A 23,796-nucleotide genomic window follows, 5' to 3' on the forward strand; every position below is an offset into this window, starting at 1 on the left:
GCAATCGTCTCTGAGCACATTTCTTGGCAGTTGGTTGTGGCTACCTATCTTTGCAAACATTTGTCGTCACTTCGCGTAAAGGATCCGTTTCTCGTACCTAATCCTGAGGCAGTAGGTGATTTCAACCGAAATGAGAGCCTGGCAACATGTGATGGTTTAAGCATAGATGTGGTTGATTTGTTTTATTCTGTTCCACACTTTGAACTAATCCAGTATGTTCAGCAATGTATTACGGAGGACAAAAATGAATGCGTGCTCCAAAATGAGTGTAGAATCACAACAGGTTCTTTTCTGGAACTCTTATCTTACTACCTGAGTAACACGCTTGTTGAGTGGGATGGTCGACCTGATATGCAAAAATCGGGTGTGTGCATAGGTGCCAAGGTAGATCCCATTCTCAGTAACATTTATCTAAGCGTGGTTGATATGAAATCTGAGACTGATCTAGCCGGTTATTGCATACGCATTTTCTGTTATGTGGACGATTACCTGGTGCTGGCTAGGTAGGTGAATCCCGAAGTTGTGTCAAATGTTCTTGATTTTTTTTGCACGTATTGGGTCTGGGCTGAAGTTCACACATGAAGATCCTCAAGAAAATATCGCAATTCCTTGATTTAAAATTCTCTTTCAATCCCAACCATGTCTGTTGGCAGTATTCCCCTAAAAGTGAAAAGCCTATTTTGAATTACAGGCCCTTACATTCAAAGCTTGTAAAAAGTGGCACCGTTACGGGATGCTTAGGCATGGCAGTAAAGAAATCTTATCAGAAAATGATGCCCAGTCACTTAACCCAAATAGACAGACCTAGGGAAGCTGGTTTCCGGGACTCAGTTCTCATTTCGAGTGCAGACAATGTCCTCCATGTGCTGAAATCGTCTGCAAGTACCTCGGAGCTGGAAAAGGGTTCGGAAGAAGGGAGAAGAAAGGTAGTGGTTGTGCCATATGTCCACACGCTGTCGCACCGGATTAAAAAGAGTGGGGAGCAAGCATAGGGTAAAGGTTCTGTACCCTGCACCTAACAAGCTAGAAAGAGTGGGGGCGGCAGTTCAAAGAAAGCATGAAGGGCGCAGAAGAAATGCTTGAAACATAAATCATGAAAATATGTTCCCTGTAAGACTAGCGTAGTGTATCAAATCTCTGTCCTGTGGCCTTACCTACATAGGCCAGATTGGCCACTGCGTTAACGTGCGGCTAATGGAGCACGCTAATTCTTTAATAAAGAAACTAACCTAGCTAAGCAATGTTTCACCTGCAAATGTACGCCATTTTTTGACGATACTGATGTCTTGTTCGCTCATTCTGACCAGCGCTCTAGAGAAGTAGCCGAGGCGTTTCATATTATCAGAAAAAGTAATCGGTGCATGAGTACACCATCTGTTACATTATCGCTTCAAGAAATCAATATGCTACATAGTGGGTAGCGGTTCTGCAGATACACACATGCTTTTAAAGCGGTTTTTACCTTTTACTAGCACTAGAAGTCTTGTTGACATCGCACATGTGCGCTGTTTTTCCTTGTGTATATATATGTCGTGCTTCTTCCTAATAAAAAAATCAGTTGTAAGAACAGTGTTGGTTGTGTGTCTCGTCTCTTGGTCCGTGTGTGTTTGCACCTTTGAACCACAACTATGAAATTAAATATTAAATTATTTAATGGTCGTACAAGTATAGAATGTCTAACGCTTAGTTTGAAGGAAGAAAACGAACAAGCAAAAATTTAGTACCTATAGTCTTAAATTTGGATCCCTACTCAGTAATTGATAACGGAAGTGCTGAAAACCACACCAGGTAGATTGAAAGTAGCTTTTTCCTGTTAGTAGATGGTGTGTTCACAAAGTGTCTATAACCTTCAGAAGATTCACATCTACTCACCAAAAATTGCGCTGTACAGCCGTAGGTTCTTATATGCTTCTTTTTCGCCCCGCCCCTTCAATGTGTACATAAGGGCAACAGGAGTCTTCACTAGTCTTCATAATAAGTTTTGTAGCCTCATCAGCTGGCTCACTCTCAATGAGTGCTAGCTTTTTGATCTGAAATAGATTATACAGATTATACAAAGTGAACTATGCCATGAAAACCATACATTGAACCATTCATAAAACTCCCTCTTCGGGGAACCATGTGCAAGTCAACAAAAAATTCAGAAGGATGTAGAACAGGATAATACAGAGGACTCAAAGAGACCTATGATCACAGTGGTGTGACTCAGCTTAATGATAATAGAATTCTCTGTTGTCTTCTAAACGCCCATCTTTGCATCATCATATTGTTACGGGGATGTTACGGCGGTAAGTCTATATGGGCGGCTGCTCTGAGATGGCCAGCACTCAGCTCAGAACCGAGCGCCCAGCTACCAACTGTCAACGTCGTCGTCGTTCAGCGCACCGCCACTTCGTTCATGATTCGTCCACTTGTAACACTATCCCCCTCGGCTGAAGGCAACGTCACGGTGCGTGTTAGGCGTACGATGTCGATGGTGGGTGATAGGGCTTGAGGCGAGCTACATGAACGACTTCGGACTTCAGTGGAGCGGACGTCGGCTTTGGGTGCAGCGGCGTGATTTCATACGTTACGTCGGTCACTGCCCGTAATACACGATAAGGACCTGTGTAGCGCGGCAGAAGTTTTTCACATAACCCCACCCGACGGGATGGGAGCCACAGCAAGACGAGAGATCCAGCAGGGTATCGCACATCACGGTGCAGGCCATCGTAGCGGTGTTTTTGAGTCTCTTGGGAGGCGGAGAGCTTGTGTCGAGCAACCTGGCGGGCGGCGTCTGCTCGGGCGATAGCGTCACGCGCATATGTAGTGACAGGGCCAGCTGTGGGCAGCAGAGTAAGGGGTCTCGTATAAAGAGAAGATAGAAGGGCGAGTAACCAGCGGTATCATGGCGCGAAGAGGTGAGGCGAAGGTGACAAAAGGCAAGCTTATGTCCCAGTCCCGGTGGTCGTCGGATACGTACATGGCGAGCATGTCTGTCAGCGTGCGGTTGAGACGCTCCGTAAGGCCGTTCGTCTGAGGATGATAAGCAGTGGTGAACTTGTGACGAACGGAGCACGAACGAAGGATTTCGTCAACAACTCGGGAAAGGAAGCAGCGGCCACGGTCGGTAAGGAGTTGACGGGGAGCGCCATGGTGTAATATGACGTCGTGCAGAAGGAAGTCAGCGACGTCAGTGGCGCAGCTGGTTGGAATGGCGCGACTGATCACGTACCGCGTGGCATAATCGCTGGCGACGGCAATCCACTTGTTCCCCGTGGAGGACTCCGGGAAGGGCCCAAGTAAATCTAGCCCAACACGAGAAAACGGGTCGGTCGGGATGGGGATCGGCTGCAGGTGTCCAGACGGCAGGACAGCGGGCTTCTTTCGGCGCTGACAGACGTCGCAAGCGGCGACGTAGCGTTGGATGGAGCGGTACAGACCAGGCCAGAAGAAACGCCGGCGCACGCGGTCGTACGTACGGGAGACACCAGGATGACCAGCCGTAGGTGCGTCATGCAGTTGTTCGAGGATAGCGGACCGTAGGTGGCGGGGAACAACGAGCAAGTGCTCAGCGCCATCAGGTCGCATGTTGCGGCGGTACAGCGTGTTCCCGTCCAGCAAAAACCGGGCCAGAGAAGTGTCGCGGCGGTCGGTGCTGAGGCGGTCGATGAGAGAGGTGAGGGTGGGATCCAAGCGCTGTTCGTCGGCAATGTGGGAGAGGTCGGAGATGGAGAGGACACAGGCATCCGACTCACAGTCTGTCGAAGGAGGATCGACGGGATAGCGGGAAAGGCAGTCTGCAACTTGATGGAGGCGACCGGACTTGTGAACCACGGAAAAGGTGTATTCTTGCAATCGCAATGCCAACCGGCCAAGACGGCCAGTAGGGTCCTTGAGAGATGAGAGCCAACACAGGGCGTGGTGGTCGGTTATAACAATGAATGGGCGGCCGAACAAGTATGTGCGGAATTTTCCAATGGCCCAAACAAGAGCCAGGCACTCGCGTTCTGTGATGGAGTAATTCTTCTCGGCGGAAGAAAGAAGACGGCTGGCGTACGCAATCACGCAGTGCTGGCCGCGTTGTCGCTGAGCAAGGATGGCGCAAATTCCGTGACCACTGGCATCGGTGCGAAGTTCAGTCGGGGCAGACGGGTTGAAATGGGCAAATACAGGAGGGTTGGTGAGGACGGCGATAAGGCTGGAAATTCAGTAGCCTGCTCTGGGCCCCAGGAAAAAGGAACGCTTTTCTGCAACAGATTGGTGAGAGGGCGAGCGACGGCTGCGAAGTTCGGGACGAACCGGCGAAAGTAGGAACAGAGACCGATGAAGCTGCGGACATCACTGGGCGAGCAGGGGACAGGGAAAAGCACTGACGGCACGAACTTTATCAGGGTCAGGTTGTATGCCACTCGCATTCACCAAATGGCCGAGGACTTTGAGTTCGCGGCGGCCGAAAGTACATTTTTTAGTTGAGTTGAAGACCCGCGCGGCGGAAAAGTGCCAAGATGGACGAAAGGCGAAGCAGGTGGGTTTCAAAAGAGGGCGAGAAAACAATTACATCATCTAAGTAACAAAGGCAGGTCGTCCACTCTAAGCCCCGGAGTAACGAGTCCATCATCCGTTCAAATGTGGCAGGGGCGTTACAAAGGCCGAAGGGCATGACCTTAAAATGGTAAAGGCCATCAGTTGTGACGAAAGCTGTTTTCTCGCGGTCTCTTGCCTCAACAGAGATTTGCCATTGCCCGCTACGAAGGTCGATGGAAGAAAAGTAGCGGGCGCCATGTAAACAGTCCAGGGCATCATCTATGCGCGGAATGGGATAGACGTCTTTCTTCGTGACCTTGTTGAGATGACGATAGTCGACGCAAAACCGCCAAGTTTGGTCTTTCTTTTTCACGAGCACGACAGGAGATGCCCAAGGGCTGTTTGAAGGCTCGATGATATCGTTGGCCAACATCTTGTCCACCTCCCGCTGGATGATCTGGTGCTCTGGTAGCGACACACGATAAGGCCTCCGGTGTATCGGTCTGACATCGCCGGTGTCAATGCGGTGAGTCACTACCGATGTTTGACCCAGAGGAGCAGAAGCGAAGTCAAAAATGTCGGAGTAGGACACCAAAAGGTTGTGAACATCCTGTGCATGCTCGGGGCTCAGGTCAGAAGCAATCATCGCAGAAATGGATTGCGGAGCGTTAGCCGGGATGTCGGCCGCTTGAGAGACAGTAGAAGGCGGTCCAGGTGAGAGAGCAGTGACGGTACAGTCGGTGAGAGAAGACAAAGTAGCAAGCGATATGCCTGCAGGAAGAACTTGTGGTGGCAAGCTGAAGTTGAGGACAGGAAGGGAGGTGCTATTCTTGGTGACGGTCACGATGAGGTTCGGAAAAACAACATTGCGGGAGAGAACGACATCGGCGAGTGAACAGGCAAGATAATCCCCATCAGGAACCGCAGGAAATGGGGACATTGGCAGATAAACGGCAGAGTCGGGGGGCAGGCGAGCGTACTCGGTGGAGCGAAGGCGGGGCGTGGAGCTTGAGGGTGTGTCGGCTGAGCTGAGAGGCTGGTCCAATCGTAGAAGGCCGCTGGAGCAGTCGATAAGGGCAGAGTGAGCGGTTAGAAAGTCTAGACCAAGGATCACATTGCGAGGTCAGTGTTCGAGGACGGTGAACAAAACTGGGATGTGACGATCGGCAAGAGTGACGCGGGCAGTGCACAGGCCAGTGACGGCAGCAGTGCTGCCATCGGCAACGCGAACGGTGGGCGAAGCGGCAGGGGTCTGAACTTTTTTGAGGCGACGGCAAAAGGATGAGCTAAGAACCGAGACTTGGGCACCAGTGTCAATGAGGGCAGAAAGAGGAACACCGTCCCCAAAAACGTCGAGCAGATTACAGGGCGAAGGCTGGGTCAGTAGAGGATTTTCAGGTCGGGGCACCAACGCAGCATCACCTCCGGGAGCTGCACTGGCTAGTTTCCCGCGAAGCGGCCTGCAGAGGACGGTGAGTAACTGCGGTGCGGAAGAGGTGAGCGGGAACGGTGGGCTGTCTGGGAGGGAGAGCGGCTGGTTCTACGAGAAGGCGGTGTGGACTCGGCGCTGGGTGGGTCATTCCGAGGCGTGAAGCGACGGGGTCCATAGTCATAACGGCGGTCGACGTAGGGCAAAGGTCGGGGAGGTGCGGACCAACGGCTGCGGCAGTGGCGGGAGATGTGGCCTACACGCGAGCACGTAAAGCAGATCGGCCGGTCGTCAGGGGTACGCCACTCATCCGGATTGCGATACCTTGTGTAACTTGGGACGAAGGTGTTGCGGGCCGTAGCAGTAGCGACCACGGGAGAGATGGGGCGCGCACTCCGAGGTTCGACGGGACGATGGCTGGAGGGCATGCCCAAGTTGGCGACCTCCTGGCGGACGACAGCTTGAATAAGGGATATTGTGGCCAGGGTGTTGGCCGACAAGGGCGCGTTGGGCGTAACAGGAGCCAGCGCCTCCAGTTCACGGCGCACGATGCGAGTCACGTGGTCGGGGTTGGAAGGCTGCCTTAGTGTCGGAAGATCCTCGCACGTGGACCTGGCAGCTGTGTTAGGCAGGCGGTCGAAGCGGTGTGCAATGCGCCGGTGTTTGGCCTGCTCGAAGCGTCGACAAACCTGCAGAACGGAGTCAACCGTAGAGCAGTCCCGGCATAGAAGAAGGTGGAAGGCATCGTCGGCAATGCCTTTAAGAATGTGGCCTACCTTATCGTCTTCGGTCATGTTGGGATCGACCTTTCGGCACAGTGCCAAGACGTCTTGAATGTATGTAATATATGATTCAGTGGCCGTTTGGGCGCGAGCTGCAAGTTCTTTTTTGGCAGCAAGCTGACGGCCAACTGGTTTCCCAAACAGGCCGTGGAGCTTTTGCTTGCAGGCATCCCACGTGGCAATCTCTTCTTCGTGGGTTTCGAACCAGACGCGTGCGGTGCCAGCGAGATAAAATATTACATTGGCCAGCATCAGCGTGGCGTCCCACCTGTTGTGCTGGCTAATACGCTCATAAAGCGAGAGCCAGTCCTCGACGTCCACGCCATCTGTACCGCAGAATGTGCCCGGGTCGCGAGGGTGGGCTACGACGACAGTTGGCGTGGCAGGCGCAGACGGAGGGGCCGAGTCGGTAGTCATCTAGCCGGTTCGGCCCGTCGTCTTGTCGGCTCGTCGGGTCGTCGGCATGTCGGCTCGAACCCGCGACCTCCACCAAAAGATGGTACGGGGATGTTACGGTGGTAAGTCTATATTGGCGGCTGCTCTGAGATGGCCAGCACTCAGCTCAGAACCGAGCGCCCAGCTACCAACTGTCAACGTCGTCGTCGTTCAGCGCACCGCCACTTCTTCGTTCATGATTCGTCCACTTGTAACAATATTATCTTCCTTTTATGCACGACTCAATGGCATATGCTTCCCAAACAATAAGATAAGGGGGAAAAAGTGAAGCCATTCCTTTAAGGCCACCTTGAACTATGGCAAAATTGTAGTCTGGAGCTAAATGAGTGATGTAAGACATAACCATCAGCTGCCACTATGAACAGCAAGGCTAATTCTTGTGCTAATTTCTTGTAGTAGGCTATATATTATATACAGCAAATTCTCTTTCAAATACACTTGTACAAAATGAAGCTTTCAGGTCTACAAATCCAAATGCAACATGAGGAAATTTTGAAGTCCCAAGTTAGTCTGAAGTGGACTCACCATATGTAGAGGGCTCAAATTAAACTACAGCTGAACAAAACACTATGCATCAAAATTATTTTAAAAGGAATCAATACGCTGCCAGTAGTTCATAGGCACAATTGAAAGAAATGCCATATACCCATTCGAAAAAAAAACACCAGCCCGTTTCTGGTGTTTACACCAAACTGGCTTTTTTAGACACGGGTTCTGGTGTGACCGTGTCTGGTGATCCGACCAGACCAGGATTTTCAGACACGGGTCCTGATGTGGCGTAGTGTGGTGTGCTTTAGTGTGTTCTGGTCTGGCTTTCTGTGCTGTGACCCGGTTGTCTGATACCGGCTCTGGTGTGGTTTCGTTTGGTGTTTCCTGGTGTGGTCGATGTACCATTCGATTTGGTGTGGTTGGTATACTGTAGAATGTCTTGATTGAGATGCTGTGAGCTTGGACATACTATCGTAAGAAAAATTAAGAGATCCCAGTGAATGTATGCAAATGGTGTAAAACGGCAAGCACTCCTGATGTCGAGTCATGTGCACTAACATCCATCAATCTCGCTGCGCCGGCCTTGATGGCACGAGCATTTCATCAGATAACACCTGCACGCAGTTAGGCATAGTGTGGCACACACTCGTAGCGTCATAATTTTTCAAATGATTGTACACTGGAGCATGCACATAACCACATCATTTCTGTTCTTGCCGAAGACGAAGAGCAAGCACATATCGTAAACAAAAAAATGATCACATTTGCACAAAAGCATCCTTAGCTTCATTGGTAGACAAAATTGGCAGAATAACCAAGATGGAGGCCCCTAGCATCTTAGCATGCATCTTTTTTTTGACAAAGTCGAATAGGTTGAATTTCCTGATAGCAGCTTGACTTCAGCTGTGTAGCCACAATGCCTGAAGAACAACAGAACAAAATCACGAATTTGTGTGAAATACACTATAATAATCACAGTGCAAAGACAACCAGCAAATACTGCTATAAAATTTAGCTCAGTGGTACAAACATACAGTACACATTCAATACGACTTGCAATGCCTCTGCAGTAAATCAACTGTCTTCTACTTTATAGTAAATCAATGCTACTCACATAAAGCACCCCACATGCATTAATTTGCTTGAAATCAGTGTCTGGATCAGCAAGTATTTTACACTTTCATTCACACAGTACAACGATGAACACGGACAAGGGGGAAGACACTGAAAAACACTGAGGTGCCTCCTCCCTTGCCCCTGTTCATCATCATGCTGTGTGAATGAAAATGTGAATTATTGTGTTGTGTTTTTCTTTTGTATTCATAGCTAACTGCATATATTTACAACACAGTTGGGTACGCCTGCTTCATATTCTGAATTCCTATCATATTTTGGCATTGCAGCTGATATTGAGCATGACAGTCCTTCTAACACAGTAAGGCTTTCTGAGACAATCAACAGCACTCTAGCATCTCCGGTAATTTCAATCATTACCATGCTCAGAGATACTAATACTTGGTAGCCTGGAGAAATAAATTGATATGGAAATTCTACTGCTGCAGAAAACAAAAATAAGAGAAATTAGGGAATTACAGAAATGATTACAAGATGCCCATAAAGATGGGCACAAAAAGGAGATAAGATGTAGTTCGACTAAAAAAATATATGATGCGTGTATGTTTCAGGGTGACAAAATCTATGTATTGAGACTTTATGCGCACAGGGTGCAGAACTGTAAAGCACTGCATGGCCGGCTGCATCTATTTAGAAGACCATTCCTCTTCATTTCTTCCAAAAAAGTGGCAAAAAAGTGACATGAGTTTTGTTTAGGTATAGCTTGCTATACACATCCTGATCCTCTGGTGCAGCTGACTGCAGAGTACCTGCAGACACTTGCACACATACAATACCCACACTAGATTCTGCGTACTGTGCATTGCCCACTAGAGTGCCTAGCATGCTCTGTCTTCCAGTGAGATGCACTTCTTTTGGTGCATCCAGGCGTTAGGGTTCCAGTTATAAAAAATGTCCGAGTTGATTATGAGTTAAGTGAATAAGCTTAACAAGTTGACTGGTTCTAAGCAGGCAGATCACTTGCAAGAGCCGCTTCTCACAGCAAGGCAGAAAACAATAATGGCTTCAGGACACTGTAGTGCAGGTCTCCAAATTAGTTTAGACCAAGTGGGGTTCGTTAAGCTTCGCTGACATTGTATGGCAGACCGGCGCCTTTTCAAAAGTAGCAATGTTTACTGCCACACATATACGTAACTCACAAGTCGCGTGATTCTTCCCAACATGTAAGTGTAAAAAAGTGGCCAAGATATGCTTTGTCATATTCAATGCTACAAACTATTTTTACAAAGCATGCGGCAAAGCTAGCGAAAGAGTGCTCAAGCACACCTATGCTTGAGTAAAAAGTAGCCAAAATCTTTTTACATATAAACTGAAGTAGCCGAAGTTAGAACGTGACTTGTAAATCTGTATGCAAAACAGCTAGACAAGAGAGCATAGAAGGTAAGAGCAAACAGGGGCTCATAATGGGCTACATGATGGACTCTAACAGTCGCTTCCATCATGGCATCTGACAGTTAAACAATAGGCCAGCTAGCATTCAATTCAAGCTTATTTCCATGCAAAATGCTTTCACCGATGGCTACAAGTTATAACATAAAAATTTTCGTTGTTAAGTAGAGGCAACCACAGGATTCATGGACGATGGCAAATGTGGCGGCACCCAAGAATGCCTATACTGAATCAGCATCCCTTAGGCCTCAGTACCTAAATTCCAAGCTTCAGGGCAAATGACTGCTAAGTACCATCCGTCTTCTGTTTCCATGGCATGAGAAGTACATATTCACTAAAAGTTGTTCATTATGAGTAATTTCATTGATTCTGCACTGCCGCACTGCACATAGAGCCTAGGCTTTTAAGCTGCTTTTATCCTCACACGAGCTAACTGAACCCATCAATTAACCTCCTGTAAATAAACTTTCACATGAAGACAACATCTACAATTATTTGATCACGTCTTGTATGTTTGGCATTATCCTTTGTTTGGTGCTTTCATATTATAAACCACTAACAAACCGAGTCGTAATTCTCACATACACTGACGGAGTGAGTATATGCCCCTGAGATATATCCGGATACAGCTAGCAATTACCTCTCAGTGCATACATTTTTCGCACTCCAGCGCACAAAAATACATGAACGAAGAGGATAGGCACCATGGACACCGGACATATTTTTTGTGCGCTGGAATGATGTCTCACAATTCTTCCCAGAACCGACTATCCCAGCCCTCTATGCTTAGCCTTGTGGAGAACATTTTCCTTGCCTTCCGCTGTCACCTCCTGAGCACTTGCCACTGGAACTGCATAGTACAACTGCTTCTGTTGACCAGATGGGAACGGCAGTTCTCTTGTGAAATACTGCATCCTTTGGGATTCCCTTCACGGTGTCATACATTGCCTTCTATACCTTAAATTCAGATAACCTAAATTAAAAAGAACACGCATATAAAAATTCTTAGCCATATTTGCAGCCAGGAATATGATAATAATTGTATTTGTACACTTCACAGCAACAACAGCAGTATGCTTAAACGCCTGTTGAAGCAAGAAAGTAAGAAATCATTCCGTTTATTACCAACACAAGACTTGCACCTTGACGTTGATGGTGCCATGCAATAGTGGTGAGTTCTGATAGCAGTGTGAAGTAGAAAAGGCAACTGCTTGCTTCGAACTTTAGAACATGCAACTTTAACTGCACAATTATTGAAAAAAATGACTTCATTCTTGAAAATCGCAGATTCGTATGTATGGCAGCAAATACTGAAAATAAAAATAGTAGAAGCACTGCCTGTGTTTAAATCAACACGCGGTGACTGGTTTGGTTTATGGTTTGTTTTATATGGGTTCAACGTCCCAAAGCGACTCAGGCTATGAGACACCGTAATAAAGGACTCCAGAACTTTCGACCACCTGGGGTTCTTTAGAATGCTCTGACACCGCACAGTACTCGGGCCTCAAGAATTTCGCCTTCATCGAAATTTGACCGCCGTAGCCGGGATTGAATTCACGTCTTTCGTGCCAGCAGCCGAGTGCCATAACCACTCAGCCACTGCGGCGGCTTCGCAGTGACTGGTAAGAGCAATTTTCTAATTGCAGTTCTTGCCCATGCGCTTGTCAAGCAAGGAACTAATGCCGGTTGACCTGTAGTAAATCGAATGTGTCCTCAACATGCTGCCTTGTTAGCAAAGTTCTAGTAGTCAAAATTGAACGAAACATTACTTATTTTTTCAGCTAGAAGCGCATGGGCTATTGATATAGTCCAAGGCAAACAACTTAGTGTCTTAGAATAGTGTTCAACGAGGAGCCCACACGCAGATGCACTTGACTTGCCACTGTTTCCTTATACAATGTAATACAGGAGTGCATGGCCTGTGGTTCATGCTAAGAAATACAAAATATAAATAGAAACAAAACTGAAGTGCAAAGAAAAATGACAGACAAGTTCTGTCATAACACCTTATGTGACACTAGAGAGTACATGTTCATAAAGAAGTAGTAAAATGAACATTTTGAAATTTTGCAATAATCATTTGTCATGAGCACAGTCAGTATGCCTTTTCTTCAAACAAAAGGTTTCCAGCGGCTCCAGTGCACTTCAGTTTCTTTTTAGTACAGTGCCTTTAAAAGACAGAAATTGGTCAAGGGCCACAAAATGGTAATAACTGTGTATCACCGGTTTCACATCTAAGCTTCATTACTTTTTAAAACAACCTCCAATATGACCCACATGATTTGCTGCAGGAGCAGGATTCCAGTGTGCACGACTCACGCTAAATGAAGGACCTGGCTGCCTTTTCCAAGTGTTATACTAATTTTCACAATGAAAGTGCCGTTGAGCGAGCTTGGCAGCAAGCAAAAACATGATTTGAACCCAATACCATCAGGAAATTTTAAAGTGGTCCGTAACATTATGCTTTTTACAAGACCACTTCATGTGTCAATACTCATCAAAGTTGCCATCAGATCTCAGCTTTGGTGTGCTCATAAAGGGAGGGTGGGGTGCTTAGTTATAATGACCGATTGTCACGGCTGGTACATTGTGCTACCTACTTCAATGATGAAGGATGTGACAAACTATCCTCCAAAATGTGACATCTGGCGTAAAGGCTGAAAAGCAAAAGCAAATGAAGGACCACTCAGACCTGAAATTATTTCCTACTTGAACAATTATGCACATCATAAAGAAAGCTGACAAACGGCACGAAGTTATAGTGGTATTTTGGCCTCAGATGCTCGCTCATTTGAGCCTCAGTATACTAATGGTGTCTTCGACTGGTCGCTCCCGCGATCCGGTTTGGATCTGGCAGAGTGGGAGCCGCTCTCGCTCCGAGCGCATAGCGAGACTGGTCAAGCCGAATGGTCTGCGAATTCTTAGAGCGGAAGCGCAGGAGGCAGAAGGGGGCCGTCACTTCCGGAACCCCGCCGCGGCACCGTGGACATTTTTTTTGTTTCACACAGCGCGGCCCACGCAAAACACAACTCAGCAAGGACGCTACAAATGCGTGACTACACCAAAAGCCGACACTTGCTTCTGCCTTCGAGTAGGGAATGCCAACTAAGAGACCATGTACAAACTATACACTGTAAATGCACAAACTCTACATGAGAGCAAAGCATGCCCTGCACTTCTGAAACAAATTTGTGTCAATGTAAGATTCTTGGCAACAGTAGGCATCACCATTAATGGCATGTGCTAAAAAGGAAGAGGGCACCTTAATGATGCTGTAAATTTAGAAATCAGCCTTTTAGTAAACTATATTTTGTCTAGTACCATGAGCACCGTCAGAGCAGAAGGCAAAAATGAAAGGAAAGCTGCCAGCTGTCATGAGGCCTGCCACAAAAAAAAACAATGAACAGAAGTGGTGCACAAACAAAAAAGAAGGGATGCACTATGCGGTTACAGAACACAATATAACACAGGAAAACAGGGCCCAACCAATGAATGAAAAGAGAACAACAAAAAGAAGGTAAGCAGTACTGAACACTGCTAACTCTGCAAATTGAGAACACTGAAATATACAACACCTAAAAAATAAGTTTCAAGGACTACAAAAACGTAACTTTGGTCAAATATTTTTTAAACGCTGCATTAGACATTAGAAAACACGAATCCCAAGTGGTATTTGCCTACCATTAAATAATTTATAATTCCATTTCTTTCTCTGATGTTGTTTAGGCTTGATCAGCCGAATGACTGCTGTGATGCCTAGTTGGACTTTAGGTCTGCTGAGGCATAAAAAAGGCTACAATAAAAATGTTCATATGCAGTTTTAATTCACTACAGCATCTAAAACAGCCTGAAACAACAAAGAGAGACACAATTATAAATTATTTACCAGTCGCAGAGCAAATATCACAAGGTGGTCCATGTACAGGTGCAGACAGAAGTAAACGGAACGCGCCGCACAAGAACTGCGTGTCAGCGCCGGCTAGCCAAACCAGGTGAAAGCTCGAAATCGCCACGCGCATGTGTAGGCCCGCTTCCGGCGCGACCCTCTCAATGCTCCGCTTGCCTCGCATTCGTCCGGCGTCAGTGTCGTGCTGATGATGATCATGATCGGATGGTCATGCTCTGTGCAGCTAGCGAACATTTCGGAAAACAAAGACCGCTGTCTTGAAAAGGCAAATTGCGCGGGGACGGCTCTACCATTAAGCCGCTTCGTTTCAGACAGCTGGAGGCGTGTTTGCGCCGCAAACAACCCGCGTGTTTCGAACTTTTGCTGCCGCTGGGACTCTGCTGCGTCTCACTCGCAAGCAAACGCGCTCAAAACACTCGGCATACTGCCGCAGTTTTGTGTTAATTTTCTACAGTTATCACTGATGATTCGCCTTGTCCCTACCAGGCGCTTACGCAGCACTAGTGCATGCACCCTGCCTGTCTCCCTCGAAACAAACTGCCCCTATACTGGATCCTGCTCTTACCACCACCGAGACAGTGCGCTGCGTATCGCTCTGTCATGTGCGGAGCAGAGCTCATGGTAATCACTTTGCGTGCACCTTCGGATCTTAGGATGACTACAAGCACCCGCTGTCTCACCCACACGAATGCCGCGGCAGCAGTGCGTCACTGTTGCGTGCCCCGCGTGCGAAATTCGGCATATAAGTACCCGTGATCACCCACTAATCAGAGTATGAGCCACGACAGAACCCGGCAAGCGATCCAAACTCTTCTGTGCGAGCTGTATTACTTCACTGCTACCGGTTACATATAGACATTGGTCTGTTTGAGAATATAGGTGTGGAAACCCAACAGCTGCACCCAGCACATTTGGAAGCAGTCACTATCCTTGAGACGCTGGATTGCGCTGTAAAAAGCGCGAAGAGCTGCGGTTTCATCTCATTTTAAGCTGACCTCCTAGGCGAGGTTCCAATGCAGGAGCACTGTGGTGAAGTACAGACACACAGGGTGCATGATTTGCAGCTCCGTCGGTTCCTCGTAGGAGTAAGCCGAAAATGAACGGTAACTGTATGAAAAGAACCCGAAACTGCGGTAGTGGATCGAGTGTTTTTAAGTTTATTTGGTCTAAAGCGAGATGGAAATGATTCCCAGAGGCAACTAATGTTTGAAATACGCGCGCTATTTGCGATGAAAACGCGCCTACAGCTGTCACAGATGAAGCGACATAATGATAGCGTCGCCCCCGCGGGATTTGTGGCATCAAGGCAGCGGTCTTTGCACTCCGAAATGCCCGCTCGCTACTAAAGGCGCAACCATCCGACCATAATCATCATCAGCGTGACCCTGACTACAGCCGAATGTGAGGCGAGCGGAGCAATGAGAGGGTTGCGCTGGTAGGGGGCATGCATATGCGTGTCGCGATTTTGAGCTTACGTGTGGTTTTGCTAGGCGGCGCTGAAAAGCAGTTCTTTCTTGTGCGGCACGCTCTGTTTATTTCTGTCCGCGCTTGAACATTAATGTCTAAGGCATTTGAAAAAAGCCGCAAGCAAACATCTGGTGTCCATAGTATATGCAGTTTCTTTCAAGCTTTGTTGAACTATATCAGGTAGCATGCCGAAAGGCTGAGTCAAACAGGTCACTACAAGCTCCTAATTTCCTGTAAGTGTATTAGAGCAAGTATATTCACTGAACTTGCACAGTGTCATCACCAAGCAAGTGAAATGGCAACAAAAAAATAAAAACTGACCAAGATTATCACAGAGGTAACAATTTATGATGAACATTTACCTTTTCTCATTTAGCACTTTTAGCTTTTTTGTGCACAGGCTATAATTCAACAGACCTTTAAGTAGTTTGCAGTACACGTTGCTTATTTTCCACTTGTATCTAGAGGCAGTAAAAATATTGAAACTACATTGAACAGTTCATTTAACAGTACCTCTTGCTGGACTAGTTGGTGTAACATTTTGTAACAAAAGTAAAAACAGCGCTAATTTTTAGATAAACAACACAGAAAGAACATACACGACAGTGCCCGTTCTGTTTGTTCTTTCTGTGTTGTTTATGTAAAAATTGGCGCTGTTTTTACTTTCGTTATACAGTGAGAGGCCACAGAAGAGAAGCTGTCAAGTCCAATTAATGTTTCTCATCTTTGAGGTGCATTCATAGCTGCACTATATAACACCATTCATATTCTTTTCATCGTGTGAAATAAGACGTATTCGCTGGACCAGTCTCTGAGGAGTGCCATGTGACACCGGCATTACTGCAGAAGCTTGACATGGTTATCCTTCTACTATGATTGTCTATGAGGAGTGCCATGGAAGATGGATACTAGAGGAAAAAAGAATAAAAGCATTGTTCTCATGCTGTAATATCACCTTAGAATGCTGCCCTGTAGCCCATTACTTCATAATTGCATTTTTTAAAGCCTGGCTGCATTGAAGGGGGTCTCTAGTGACTCGAGAAATGGTGGGGAGGGAACTAGAGAGAGAGAGAGAGAAAGCGGCTGAGCTGACGCTATGCCAGTGTGCTCGTTGTTGCTGTGTAGCCTTGGAGCTGAGCGGCCAGCTCTGGACTCACTCATGGTATGAGGGTGCGGGTTTCCCTTTTTCTTCCACCCTGTGTGCTGTGCTGTCAACTTTGCATTTTTTCGTTTCGGCTTCAAGAAAACGTGTTAATGATTCTTGCTAAAAATCACCACGAAATTTTATAAATGACAGCAGAAATGTTGCAACCACCACTAACAAGAAAAAGAAAATTGGTTGCTTGCTTCGGATTCATACATTTCATTTCATTTCATTTATTGGTTTTGTTTGGCCAGTACAGAGACTGCAAACAAGGAAGAGCAAGCTAAAGGTGCCTAGTACCGCCTGACAGAGGCCTGTCCTCCCCATGTAAAAAAAACAAAACAAAGTTGCACTTGGCAATGGTACAAAATTTCCATAAGTAACAGAAACTAGAAAAGCAGCGGATTTATTGACAACGAAACAGAAATAAGTCATGCATAGAGCTAAGCACAACAAAACTAAGAGCAAAACATAACAAAGACAAAAACTGATTAGGTAAAAACACACCACAACTAGATATAACAAAAATATTCATGAACAGATTTCCTAAATCTGACCTCGGACATATTTTGTACTGACAATTCTGTTAAGTATGGATAGGCGTTTAATGTATGAGGAATTATGTGAGTTAGTTTTTGGAACCCATAGTTTGTACGGGATTTTGATGCATGGTATTGAGGGTGCCTTAGACTGTAAGCTGTTTGGGCAATTAAATATGTGCTCTCGAAGGTCTGCCAGTTTCCTTTCATAAGGTTTCTGATATAAACAGCAAGCTTCTTGTGGTAAGCGGCCGTGATGGTTAGCAGTCTATGGTTGAGGAAGGAAGGACCCGTGCTCTCACTGTAATGTAAATTATCAATCGCTCGTACAGCTCTTTTTTGTAAAGTAAGTACTTTCACAAGATTGGTTGAGGTAGTCGTTCCCCAGATCAACAAACAATATTGTACATGCGAAAAGACTAGAGAGAAATAAATTTGTAGTTTGAATTTTCGAGGCAGTATTTATTTATTTATTTATTTATTTATTTATTGATACTGCAGGCCAATAAACTGGCCCTAGCAGGAGGGGCAATACAGTAAAAAGTGTGACAATGCAAAACAACAATAAACACTAACGAAAAATAATGCTGGGTGTAGCAGTGTTACTCAATGAATACGCTCTGGCACCAGCACAATAACGAACAAAACATGAAGAGTGGCACATGTGAAATAACAAACAGGCGGGCAATTTTTACTCAGAACAACAGAACTGTTTCTGGGAAAAAAAAAAGGCATCACAAAGTGAAGGAGTTAGGAAAACATAACAGATTGTGAACACTGGTTTTGTTTCAGTTAGTTTATGGAAGAAAGATGTTTTTCCAGCTCTTCTGCAAAGTTTTGTGACTGCAATACATCGACAGGTATAGAATTCCATTCATGTATAGTACGCGGAAAGAAACTATTCGTATGGGATTTTGTTTTAGAAAATATTGGCGTAAGTGAAAGGTTATGTCTGTGTCTTGTCTGGCGTGAACTTAGAGGTTTTACGCAATGAGGCTGCTGAAGTGCGCTTTTTCCATTTATAATGTTATGTAAAAATTGGAGACGACTTATCTTCCGCCTGTTTTCCAGCGTACTGATTTTATTTGCAAGCATTATTAAAGACGGAGAATCCTCTCTTTTATATTTACTAAAGATGAATCTGATAGCCTTCCTTTGAACACGCTCTAAATTCATTATATTCTTTTTAGTATGAGGACCCCATACAACTGCTGCATACTCCAGTTTGGAACGGACAAATGTGTTGTATGCTAACATTTTGGTATTTGCAGGTGCATTTCTAAGTTTCCTTTTCAAGAACCACAATTTGCGCAATGCTGCTGAACATGTAATGGAAATATGGTTTGACCAAGAGAGTTTACTGTTGAATGTGAGACCCAAATACTTGTATTTTTCAACCTCAGATATTATTGTGTTGTTAAGTACATAAGAAAATACACTAGGTTCTTTTTTCCGTGTGACTCGCAGCAAAACTGTTTTGTGCGAAATTTATTTAGGATACCAACAGAGCGAGCCATTTTAGTGCAAACGTAGTTTACATGATCTGTCCAGAGTAAGTGTTCTTCAAAAATGACTCCAAGGAACATTGTAGAGCTGACACTAGTTATAACAGCTTGTTCGAAGTGAATTTGAAAGTTGTTCGAACTTCCGTATTTTTGGCTCTAAACAGTATGTACTTTGTTTTCCTGACATTAAGTTCTAACTTATTTGATTTTAACCAAACAGACAATTGGGATAACCAACTATTGGAGGCTGCTTGCAAAATATTACTATCTTGCCCTGAAAAAAATACGTTAGTGTCGTCTGCATAGATTATAATGTTGTCTGCTGGACGAAGGTTGACGATATCAATAATATATAATAAGAACAACGTTGGTCCTAGAACGGAGCCCTGTGGCACACCAGACAACATCTGACCAATCCCAGATGAAATACCGCTAATGATAGTTGTTTCAGATCGGTTGTCAAGGTAGCTAGCAAATAAGGTTAAAGGAACGCCTCGTATTACATAACACTGCATTTTTTCAAGCAATATCTTATGGTTAACCGAGTCAAACGCTTTCCTCATATCAAGGAATATGCCAACTGTTAGCAGTTTATTTTCTATGTTTCCAATTAGCTTTTCTTTGATTTCCAGTAAGGCGGCCTCAGTTGTTTTGTTTTTTTGAAATCCGTACTGTTGCTTGGAGATACATGGTTTTTGTCGAGATATTGAGAAAGACGTGTGTTGATTGCAAGTTCCGCAATCTTAGAGAAAACTGAAAGAATGGAGATCGGCCAATAATTATTTAAATCATTAATGTCACCCCCTTTATGAATGGCAGTGACACGAGCTATTTTCAACTGATGTGGAAATGTGCCTGTCGTGAACATTAGGTTGACTATATGTGCTAATGGTATCGCAATGACATCTGCTACTTTCTTGATCGGGACTGGAGCTATGCCATCTACACCTGGAGCACTATTACTGCGTAAGGAGTGAATAATGGTAATTATTTCTGAGTCAGTGCATGGTAACAAAAACATGTAATTACTTTGTTTACTGGTTATATAGACTGAGGCATCTTGATATGGACCATCAGTAGATTTTCGTGGAAAAACAGATAAGAAATGCCCATTAAATTCATTCGCTAGGTCAGCGCCATCAATGTTCGCAGCATGAATGTGGAGTGAAACGGGTGCGTTGGTTCTGTTTTTAAATAGAAGATCGTAAGTGTATTCCATGTTCCCTTCGAGCCATCAGACATGGAGAACTTTCTCGCGTAATAATCTCTTCTTGCTTTTTTTAATGTCAGCGCCTAACTTATTGCGGAACGTTTTGAATTGACGGAGAATGTCAGTGTCTTTTGTTCTCACAAAACGAGAAAAAAGTCTGTTCTTTTCCTCTATGCGGTCATATAGTTGTTTTGAAATCCACGGCTTTCTTGATTTTCTATGAGTTCTGTGCGTTGCTTGCGGAAATGCAGTATTATAGTGTTCTTGAATAGTAGATATAAAATTTGTGTACGATTGGCATGCATCCTCCTGTCTTAAAATATTACTCCAATCTGTGCTAGCACAAAGACGTCGAAACTCTGATAAGCTGTTTTCACAAATTCTTCTAAATGTAGAAGTTTCCGGTTTACTCCTGTGTTGTTTTGGTTGACTCGGAACTATACAGAATATAGGCATATGGTCACTAATGCTTAATGTCAAAACGCCAGCCGGGACATCACTAGTGCAAATATTCGTAAAGCACACATCAATAAGCGTTTCAGGGTTATCAGTAACTTGTGTTGGTGAGAAAATTAAGTTCACAAATCCATAGCTGTTGTACAAATCTAGCAGATTTCTCGTAACGGACGTTTGACCCAGAATATCAACATTTATATCACCAAGAAAAACCACTTCATAATTATTAAGAGAGACATATTCCAAAGTTTTTTCAACAAAGTTAGAAAACGCAGATACCGAACCTGAAGGCGGTCTGTATAAACCTATAACAACAATGTTTCCGCAGCACAAAGACAAAGCTTCTACATCTTCATTCATTTCACAGCATTCAGGTAAACAGTGATAGCCGATTTCCTTCCTCAAATAAATTGATAAGCCCCCTCCTCTTTTCTCTTGTCGAGCCAAAGATACGCATTTATAATTATCAATGTTAGGAGCATCATTATCATTGCTAAACCTGGTTTCAGAAAATACTAATACATCCCACTTTAACCTCAAAGTTGACAGCAACACAACCATTTCATCTATTTTGTTTTGCAGACTTCGTGCGTTTAAATGAAAAAACTGAGAGAATTGTTGAGAGACTTTCCAGAATTCAGCATGTACTTATTGAAAGAATCAATATCAAAATAGGTCATGATAGGTTTCTTTTTTCCCACAGAAAATCAGCGCGAATGAAAACCTAAGGCTACCGAATGTTTACCAAGTCGTCTTCGCAAGCAATGCAGATTGCATTCTCTCCGGTTCTGTTCCTGACAAATATTTTGCCACTTCTCTGCCAGGTATACTGGTAGCCACACTGCTTTGCCTTTGAACGTGCCAGCCACAAGAGTCGCCTGTTGAAGGCTGTCAGGTTGTCAAAAAGGCGTATGTCAGATTGCTTACCTTTCAGATCTTTTACTTTTGCTAGCCATTGATCTTTTGTTTTCCGGCTGACAAAGCGGATCAGCACAGGAGGCGTTTTGTCCTCATTTTTCCTCTGAGGAAGTCTGTGCACACCTTCAATTTCACTCTCAGTGACCGGTTCAAGGCTCAAAGACAATGCAAGGTCGTTCACAACAGCTAACACCTTTTTGTTCTCAGTGTATTTCAGACCATGGATCTCAAGATTCTGGCGTCGTCCATACTGTTCAAGGTCATTTATTTGCCTTTTCAATCGACCCACCTCAGCCTCAGATCCCACCGATTCTACGACTTCAAGCCGTTTGTTCAGATTTTGTATTTCCGTATCGTGTCGTTTTTGCGTTTCTAGAAGCTCGTCATACTTGGCTGACATCATCTGCACTGACTGTTCAAGACTTTCTATAACTTCTTTCAAGCTACTTAGAGCGTCGACTTTCTCTTTCATCTGCAAGAGAACAGTTAACTTGGCGTTGATTTGCAATAGTTCAGCCTTGTGCTCACATGCCTGTTCATTTTTCGACTTTTCATTCGACTTTCCCCCTCTGGTTCTGGCAAGTATGCAAGTCGAACACTTCCAGGTGGCCTTGGAGGTTTTCCCCTTTGTACTTTTTACATAACCTCCAGAACAGTTTCCATTGTGATAACTGCAACTGCATTCGTCACAAGTGATACACTCGTCGCGATCATCAAGGTTCTCTTTACATACAGGGAGTCTAAGATTCCTCACTAGTTTTGTAAGGGTTCCGAGGCCAGCCGATACCCCCCCCCCCGTATTTAAGCACTGCTTCTTTCTGAGCATGAAACTGGCACTATCTGATGATGACCTACTAAGAAGAGACACGCACGTTATTTAGAATAGGGGAATGCCAATACATGCAATCAACGTTCTGCTCCAAAGCAGACATTACAACACACTGACCTCAATGCAGAGGTGAAAAAAAAATAGATCTGAGAAAACTCGACACATACTTGTGCTCTGCAATGTACGCTGAACGGGCACAGACAAGAACAGCCCCAAATCTGGACAGTGGAGACATCTTCTCCGACGAAGCTCTTTCAGACCTCTTCACTACTGAGGAGAAGGCACTTCACCTGCATAACATCATACTTTCCAGCTGTCTATTTTGCACCCACAAAGCCTGGCACTTCCTGATAATTATTTGTATAGCTGGCATTTCACACAACCACAAGAAAATGTATAAACAGCCAAACTTCAAATACATAGCGCCACTTGCTCACACTAGTTTTTATCATAAGCTCAGTAGTACTTAGGTTATTCAAAACCAATTAATTTGAAAGGGCTACAAAGCGCTCTTTTTCTAGGGCTACTTCTTCGTCATCATTTAGCAATCATTTTTATTCACGGCCGCCAGCAACTAAAAGAATTTTACAGCTGCAGGAAACGTTACCAATGTTACAAAAGTGATCGAGCAGGCAGCTACCTGTTGTGGTATCGCAGTGACGAGTCGCTTCAATTCTCAAAGTCGCTTGCATGCCTTGACGCGTCACACCCCTCCCACTCTGAGCTTGACAGCTGGTGTAATCAGCTCGTAGAGGTGTGTTCTAACCTTAAGACGCCACATCAGATCACTATAAAGACAAACATACGCGTAGCGAATAACAGAACGCTAAACAAACCGAGCGGCGCACGCTATCGGCAGTCCGCAACGGGCCTCAAAAACACGCGTGAATGCAGTGCACGATCACGTCCCACATCTAATAATGAACAGGAAGTCGGGAAACCACCTCAACGAAAGCCCAAAACATAGTCACGCGCCTTGCTGGGCGGTATACAATTGCCACATTTACATTTAGGACTCCTACGCGTGCCTGCCATTCAGTAAACGCATCTATGCATACACCTCGGCGCTCGCGTCGCAACGCATACACTGTGAACACTGACGGACCAGCAGTTTGATGATTCGATGTGGAATGCACTTTGCTGCCGCGGAAACAACCAGTGACTCACGCGCAATGCCGAAGGGAAACTTACAGGACCGAGCTGACTGAGCCTCGTCCGTTCCGCTTCTTCTCGCCTTTGCGCTCGCTCGTTTATTTTCGCGGTCGCAAATTGCACGCACTCTTGCGCTACACTATGGATCTCACCTGGAAACGAAGACTACGCATTCCAGTAACCGCTTTCGTCTCTTGCTTCGCGGTTGCTATGGTTGAAGTCGAACGTGTTGTGGAAACGAAGACTCGACGCATTCCAGTAACCGCTTTCTTCTCTTGCTTCGCTGTTGCTACGGTTGAAGCCGAACGTGTTGTCAATATGAAACGGCTCCATGCTTCTCGGCGTGGTACTTTTCACAAAGTACGCGAACGGCTGCATTGCTGACACGCGGCGCAAGCTGCGATAAGCAGGAAATCCAAACGGAAGTTTGAAGGAACGATTTTGAAATCAGACACAAACAGCACACGAACAGCAGCAGCACGGA

General features: G+C 45.3%; 1 long non-coding RNA gene across 1 annotated transcript; it reads right to left on the reverse strand.

Annotated features, from left to right (window-relative positions):
* Positions 1-1,876: 1,876 nt before the first annotated feature.
* LOC144094137 (uncharacterized) lies at positions 1,877-23,796 on the reverse strand. Its single transcript, XR_013306427.1, has 4 exons — positions 23,465-23,796; positions 22,328-22,450; positions 8,425-11,158; positions 1,877-2,030 (listed from the first exon to the last, which is right to left on the reverse strand). It is a non-coding gene; the product is annotated as an uncharacterized LOC144094137 (long non-coding RNA).

This window comes from Amblyomma americanum, chromosome 6, assembly GCF_052857255.1.
Source record: "Amblyomma americanum isolate KBUSLIRL-KWMA chromosome 6, ASM5285725v1, whole genome shotgun sequence".
Classification (NCBI taxonomy): Eukaryota; Metazoa; Arthropoda; class Arachnida; order Ixodida; family Ixodidae; genus Amblyomma; species Amblyomma americanum.